Source organism: Caretta caretta, chromosome 22, assembly GCF_965140235.1.
Source record: "Caretta caretta isolate rCarCar2 chromosome 22, rCarCar1.hap1, whole genome shotgun sequence".
NCBI lineage: Eukaryota > Metazoa > Chordata > Testudines > Cheloniidae > Caretta > Caretta caretta.
The window spans coordinates 20419815-20428330 of NC_134227.1; positions in this window are offsets into that span (position 1 = coordinate 20419815).

Consider the following 8516-nt stretch of genomic DNA (forward strand, 5'->3'; position numbering starts at 1 on the left):
GTACTGTGTCCAGTTTTGGGCCCCACACTACAAGAAGGATGTGGATAAATTGGAGAGAGTCCAGCGAAAGGCAACAAAAATGATTAGGGGTCTGGAACACATGACTTATGAGGAGAAGCTGGGGGAACTGGGATTGTTTAGTCTGCAGAAGAGAAGAATGAGGGGGGATTTGATAGCTGCTTTCAACTACCTGAGAGGTGGTTCCAGAGAGGATGGTTCTAGACTATTCTCAGTGGTAGAAGAGGACAGGACAAGGAGTAATGGTCTCGAGTTGCAGTGGGGGAGGTTTAGGTTGGATATTAGGAAAAGCTTTCACTAGGAGGGTGGTGAAACACTGGAATGCGTTACCTAGGGAGGTGGTAGAATCTCCTTCCTTGGAGGTTTTTAAGGTCAGGCTTGACAGGGCCCTGGCTGGGATGATTTAATTGGGGATTGGTCCTGCTTTGAGCAGGGGGTTGGACTAGATGACCTCCTGAGGTCCCTTCCAACCCTGATATTCTATGATTCTATGAAGCGCATGCTGGTGAAGACATCAAATAAGTAACCCCAGAGAATGAAGTCCTCCATTTATCCACAGGGCAGGTACAGCACAAGCACCAGCAGGGCAAGCTCCTGCCATTCTGCACACTGCCCCTATGCCTCTCGCCTGAACTGCAGGAGGGGTCTCCTCAAGAGAGAGTGGAATTCTCTGTTGGGATTGACAACAAGAGGGCCAGTTGTATTGGTGCTTGATATGGTTTGGACTGTTATCTAGTGGGGAATGGCCTGAGCCCAAGCTCTTTTCATACAGTCCACTAAGCAGCCACCACATGGCAAAATTTGTGGCCACTACTTGAGTCCAGCCTTATCCAGGGGGTGCAGTAATAGCATCTGGGCAAGGGGATATGCCCAACCCCTCCTTACCCTGAAGAACACATCAACCTAATTTCAGGAAGGGAAGTTAAAAAAAAAAACAATAGAAAATCCAATAGCACTCCCATAGTAAGAGGACACACATTTACAAAGAATTCTCTCGGTCATCTTCTCATGAATCATTGTTGATTTTCTGTTACAAAAAAAGAAGCATGTTTAACATAGTTGGTTTCCACAGTATGGGATCACCATCTCACCCGATCACATTTTTCCAGGGCTGATCATGACAATAACAGCCAAAAAAAGAGGGAAAAAAAGCCAAGTTTGTCACCAGGGCCACAAGGTGGCGCTCTGACTATGCGGATTTCATAAAACAAACAGTTTAGCTGGTACTTCCATTAAGGCCTGGTCTACGCTACAGCGCTCAGTCAACATAAGCTGCCTTACATCGACCTCATTAGGTCAGCGTACACCCTATGGCCTTGCTCCCACTGCTGTAAGTGCCTTACTACACCAACCTAATAACTCCACCTCCACAAGAGGTGTAAGTCTTATGTGGGAGTAGTTAAGACAATGCAATGTCCCTGTAGAAATTGCATTACTTAATTTATTGCCTGTCATCCTGGAGCAGTGAAACTGACAAGAAAGCCAGTTCCTGGCTTCCCAGTCAGGCTGCTGCCCAGTCTCCACTCCAAGTCAGGCTGCCACCTGGGCTCTCTACTCCCGCAGAGAGTCCTGCTGCACCCCAAGACCTTAGCTTCCCACTCCCAGCCGGGCTGCCACCTGGCCTTTCTGCTCCCCAGTGGGAGCACAGCAGTTGACTGGCCTTAGGCATGGATCTCCCCCTGCCAGGAACAGGGGGCAGCCACACCAAGCTTCTTGGCTCCCCACTGGGAGCTCGGCTGCCTCAGAGTTACGAACAGGCTCCATTCCTGATGTGTTCGTAACTGTGAGGTTCTCCTGTATTTAACTGCCTCCTTTGCAAACTGCTGCTTCCAACATGCAATGCTCCAGCTACATCTGAGTGGAAAGTTCAAGCATGAAGCTACTTAAGATGAAGCACTGCATGTTGGGAGAGGTTCTCCCCATCAGTTGCTGTTCCTTGTTAAAAATGTGGCTAGCTGCAACATGCTTCATCTTTGCAAACTAGGTGTAGGCCTCTGCTCCTGGGAAGTCACCGCCTTTCTGTGAAGTCAAGCTCTGTCATTCAACTGTGTTAATTCCAGTTGCTCCTATCACCTTTACCTGAAACAGGTGATGAGTGGCAGTTTATGAAACAGACGTAGTTGAGGCAGCTCAGATGAAATAAGTAAATCCAGACATACACGAAACCACTTCCTGGTGGTAAGATGCAGTGAATAGCTGACTCTCTTTCCACAACACAAAGGGCCATATTTTTAAAAGGTATTTAAAATCCCATTGAGTTAGAGACCAACGTGTTTTTGTGTGTCCTGTCTGCATCGTTAGGTGCCTAAATAAATGCTTTAAAAAAATCTGACCCAAACATACTAAATAAAGCACATTCCAGAAGGAGCATCTCCTGTTGGTTACTTACAGGACTTGCAGGTTCCAGAGAGCCACATCTCCACATAGAAGTGTTGTACTGAGAAAGAAGGGGCAGGAGGAATAGGTTGATCTGGAGATATGGAATATCTTAGGAAGTCCAAACTCCTAAGGACAGGAAAAATGACTTTGCATAAGAGTATTAAAGTACACTTACAATGACTGCCAGTGCATCTTACTTTTCTATGCTTGCTTTCGTAAGCTGGAAGTAGAGCTGGTTTGAACATTTTTGACTAAATGTATTTTTGTTGAAATATGCTGTTTTGTCAAAGTTGAAATGTTTTCACAGGCACGTGTCAATTTCAACTAAGTTTTTGCTGGGACAGTTTCTGAGGTCCAGGGCGCTCTGCTCATTTCTAACCAGAGCAAGAGAGAGGAATTGAAAGCCTGTCCTTTTCGGCACACTTGCATTTCATGCAATCATTTGAAAGGTTCTGTTTTCATTCCAATGCCAAACATACAAGTTCTGAGACCTCAAAAATTTGTCCTGAACCAGAATTGTCATCGTCTGGCCAGCTCTAGTTATGGGCTGTGTAGTGCTATCTTGAGATCCGTGTCTTGAACAGCACGGAGCACAAATGTGGCATGTAAAATATAAGATGATCTAGCTTACTGTTTGGAAGGGAACAGCCCCTCAACCTGCTTTTACCACCCCCTCCCCCAGTCTTCTGTCCCTGCCTGTCCAGATGTGACACTCAGAAAAAAATCTGGTACCCCTGAATTTGTACATCTGTCATAATTCCCATCAATTTCAGCACAACTGCCAAGGGAGTGAACAAAGGGAGCTGGCGATTAACTTCAAAGAACTTTGTTGGAGAGGAATAAAGATATTTAGGGCCTATTTTGTGAACTAATTGCATTTGCATATTTATGGGATTTACTGATATAGCAGTAATTAAAAACTATTTAGTAGTCTTAAAAGACGCATAACTCAGTTGCTGTTTGCATAATAAACACATCCCTTATTATGTTTATTACGTTTGCATAATAAACTCTTCCGCAGCCTGTTAAGGCAGCCATCCATTTGGGAGGGGCCACAGCTACATCACTGCCTTCCTAGTGAATTGAGTGCAGAGGGCAACCGAGCACAGGAGATGAAAGGAAGCATTCCCAGCAGAGCTTACCCCAGACCCTTGGCAAGGATTCACCAAGCAGTAGGCAAGAGGGCAAGTTCAAGGCTCTTCATGTCTCTGGGATGGCAGCACAACCAGCTCCTTCAGGAGGGAGATGTCTCATGTTGCTCCGCAGTGACCCCTATCAGTATGTCAACCTGTAGCATGGTTGTGGCTGCCTGGGCTAAAAATCAGTGTAGACGTACAGCGCTTGGTCTGGAGCCCAGGCTGTGGGACCCCATGAGGGATGGATGGATCCCAGAGCTCAGGCTCCAAGCCCAAGCCTGAGCATCTACACTGCAATTTTTAGCCCCGTAACCCAAGCCCCATGAGTCTGAGTCAGCGGGCCCAGGTCTGCCACAGGTCTTTTAATGCAATGTAGATGTACTCTGTGTGTCTGGTGTTTCCCAAGTTCCCATTGCTGGAGTATCTAGACAATGACACTGTCTCCCCATGAGGCAACACACTCAGTTTCTCTTGGAAAGTTCCCCAGCGCCCCATCTCAGCTCCTCTGCAGACCTCTTCTGGCCTCTTGTCCAATCCTTCCAGGAACAGGAGTGCATAGCCCCTGGGGGTGGGGGCGGATGTATCTTACAGCTCTGCAGCCAGCCAGCTCAGGAGCGATGCTGACATGCTTTGGAGAAAGCTGAGCCAGCTCTCCAAAGCACGGGGAACAGGGCGACCTCAAGGTGCAACCTGGAGGACAAGAGAAGGAAAACGGGTCTGGGCGCGGGGTAGAGTATGTCAGAGAACAAAATCAAGATGATAGAACTAATCTGAAGTAGTTTGGGTGTAGAAGAGGATGAACAATTTAACCTTGCTGCTTTTGTGCCAACCAGCAGGTGACATCAAGTGACATACCCCAGCCTGTCCAGCCATCTAGGGAAGCGAAGAATAGGAAAGGAACACAGGACATCAGGCGAATCAGACTCAGCGAATCCCATTCTTCTATTCTATGACACATACCAAATTCTTCACATTTCTTAAAAAGAAAAGGAGTACTTGTGGCACCTTAGAGACTTAGAGTCTCTAAGGTGCCATAAGTACTCCTTTTCTTTTTGCGAATACAGACTAACACGGCTGTTACTCTGAAACCTCACATTTCTTACCAGCTCCCAGTGCTGCATCCTTCCTCTCCTTTCAGCATGGTCTCACAGCAATTGGCTCCTTTCTATGGAGTTCCAGTCAAAACCACTTTAGTGCTTAGAGAGAAGAGGCCCTTCCAGACACCTGCAATAGTGACTCCATGTAATGCCCTCTTAAGGAAGTGGATCCCTTTCAGAATCTCTGAGAATACATCCGGAGTTGCTATTTGCAAAAGCTAAGCAGACCCTTTTCCTGAAGTTGTCTCCCATAGGCAAAGCCTTTCCTTTCCCTCTCCTTAATCCAAGAAGAGAAATACAGAGAAAACTGAGCACAGAAGAATTATGTGGTGGGTAGGCAGATCTTCCCCCATCACAGCCAAGGTCAGTGGAGGAGAGGACTGTTCTGTAGTTAGGGAGGGTGGATTTAAAGAAGGAGTCCAGGAGAAGAACGTTCATAAAACACACATGCGTCAATTTGATGACCAACAGAGACATCGACCGACTTAGAGAGAGGCTGCATGGAGGGAAGAGAACTGCAGACTCAGATGACTGCAGAAGTGGAAGGCCAGCTCACATAGTGTATTCCAGAAGGATGGACAGCGTGGGATTAGCATCCACTGAACTGCTTTGGTATCAATGTCACCAAAAAGCGACACATGCTCTAGCAGCAATTGTCTACCTGCTAAGAATAATAAAGCTGGGGATCCCGAGGCTGACTGACGGTACTTTAGTTAATGAAGGTTGTGATGGATTGTAAATCATTAACAATGGCCATCTGGTGACAGGCAGATGGTCAAGAGAACATGCTAAAGAAGGGCAGACAAGAGGCTTGCTACATATCTCTGTGCAGATCTCAGCTTAGCCCTAGAATGAATACCTATCTAGTGACACTCTGTGCAATAGAACAAAGAGAACCCGGACTTGAAATAGTACTGTACTCTGATCAAAATGCCTGAACTTTAAGTCAAACCTTGCCACTCTTACTCAGGGAAATCCTCCATGGGAGGGGTTTTAGTGGAAGTTTTGCCAAAGTAAGGACTGCAGGATTTGGGCCTATAAGGGTATGCCTACACTGCAATAAAAACGCCCCGCACTGAGTCTCAGAACTCAAGACAGCTGACTCAGGCTTCAGGGATAAAAATAGTCATGTAGAGATTTGGGCTCAGGCTGGAGGGTGGGCTCAGACTCACACCCCCTCGCAGAGTCTCAAAGCCCAGGCTCCAGCCTGAGTGCAAACATCTACACCGCTATTTTACAGCCCAGCAGCCCAAGCCCAAATCAGCTGACCTGGACCAGCTGCAGCCATGCTGTGTGTCTTTTACTGGAGTTTAGACATACCCTGAGAAGGTTTCTGCATACAGAAATATTGTACACATCCATTCATGCAGGTATATTCAGTCCCTCAGACACACCCGCTCTCACCTTTGCCTGGTGACAATCGGCATCTGAAACAGAGTGAGTGGGAGTTGGACACACTGGAGGAGAGCGTTTGCAGATCAGTGATGATGCTAAGAACCTGTGATTCTTTGGTGATCCTGAAGGAGAGGGGGAGTGGAGAAAGAGGGAGAGGCTGGTGTGTCTGAACAGAGGGCAATGGAGCAGACACGTCTATCCTGTCTGAGTGCGTCATCCTGGTAAATTATCAGACACTGGTGAACTCAGCTATCTCTTGGGTAGTCAGAAAGGAGGCCTTTCCCATTTCAGTTTTCAGAATGGAGAGAGGTGAATAGTGGTGTCCCCCAAGGGTCTGTACTGGGCCCAGTCCTATTCAACATATTCATAAACGATCTGGAAAAAGGGGTAAACAGCGAGATGGCAACATTTGCAGATGATGCAAAACTACTCAAGATAGTTAAATCCCAGGCGGACTGCGGAGACCTACAAAAGGCTCTCTCAAAACTAGGTGACTGGGCAACAAAATGGCAGAAGAAATTCAATGTTGATAACTTCTTAGTAATGCACATTGGAAAACATAATCCCAACTATACATATAAAGTGATGGGGTCTAAATTAGCTGTTACCACTCAAGAAAGATCTTGGAGTCATTGTGGATAGTTCTCTCAAAACATCCCTCAGTGTGTAGCAGAAGCCAAGCAAAGCTAACAGAATGTTAGGAACCATTATGAAAGGGACAGAGAATAAGACAGAAAATATACTGCCTCTCTATAAATCCACGGTACACCCACATCTTGAATACTGCGTGCAGACGTGGTCGCCCTGTCTCAAAAAAGATATATTGGAATTGGAAAAGGTTCAGAAAAGGCCAACAAAAATGATGAGCAGTATGGAACTGCTTCCATATGAGGGGAGATTAATAAAACTGGGACTTTTCAGCTTGGAAAAGAGACGACTGGGGGGTGGGGATGGGGGATATGATTGAGGGCTATAAAATCATGACTGGTGTGTGTTGTAGGAGCAGCAGTGATTTGTATGACTATGCTATGTATAACCTGTATGCTCAAAAGGTCTGTTACACTTTCTCCCCACTTTTGTCTCCTCTCCCTCTTTGAATACCTGTGAAGTGGCTTTCCCGCTCTCCCTCCCTCCTGGAATGCTTGTGGGATGAATGGGCTGGTTGAACAGCTGGAAGATCAGAAGAGCTCCCAGGTAGACAAGGGTTGATCACACAACCAATTCATGGACACTGCCCGAGTTGGAGTGTGACCAACCAGATGTGGCCAAGTCATCTCTAGTCGCAGGCCATGAGGAGCACGTCCTTAAAAGGGGAAGGGGCCATGTGCTCACGAGTGCACTCACAAGCTTGTACCTCCCGTGAAGGCCCTTCTCCCAGACCGCCTGGCCAGTGGTTCGCCACGTTGCATTTCATTGTGCTCGGGAAGACTTACTTTCATCACTCCGTCCATCGCTGCGCTGTGGAGCACTTACCTTGAAGGATCCTGACATCTCCAGTGCCGTGGCTGTCCTGGGAGCGTGAGTATGTGAGTGTGAGTGTGACCCCCCTCTTCTTTTGAACTTAGCTATCAGTATAATAAACATGCTGCTTTCTGCCAAACTCTGGTGGGTCATTAGTCCTCCCTAAGCTGACTAGCTGACCCAATTTCGGGTAACAGTGTGGAGAAAGTAAATAAGGATGTGTTATTTACTCCTTCTCATAACACAAGAACTAGGGGTTACCAAATGAAATTAATAGGCAGCAGGTTTAAAACAAACAAAAGGAAGTACTTCTTCACACAACGCACAGTCAACCTGTGATATTTCTTGCCAGAGGATGTTGTGAAGGCCAAACTATAGCAGCGTTCAAAAAAGAACTAGATAAATTCATGGAGGATAGGTCCATCAATGGCTATTAGCCAGGATGGGCAGGGATGGTGTCCCTAGCCTCTGTTTGCCAGAAGCTGGGAATGAGCGACAGGGAATGGATCACTTGATGCTTACCTGCTCTGTTCATTCCCTTTGGAGCACCTGGCATTGGCCACTTTTGGAAGACAGGATACTGGGCTAGATGGACCTTTGGTCTGTCCCAATATGGCCGTTCTTATGTTCTTACCTTTCAGAAGATGCCCTGACCCCGATTCAGTCCTGGCTCTGGGGTAACAGGGCATGTTACCAGACAAGAGGAAGGGTCTGGTGGATTCCTCAGAGTTGCTGGACTGATACATGCATGGTTCATAGAGAACAAAGAGCTGTTTAGAAAGAGGGGACATTCTGTCATTGCACTGGTGGCCCATGGGGATACAAACCAGCACTGGAAACATGTCTCCCATTATCCAGGGGAAACTCCACTGCCAGAACTAGGAGCTTTACTTCCATTTGGGTTGACACCATCATCAGAGACACTGCAGCTGCCTGGACAATGAACCAGGCAGCATAAACCCCAGATTTAACCAGCAGCATAAACCCCAGAAATGGGCCCAAGCTGCAAAGTTAAAGGGGTATTTGGATC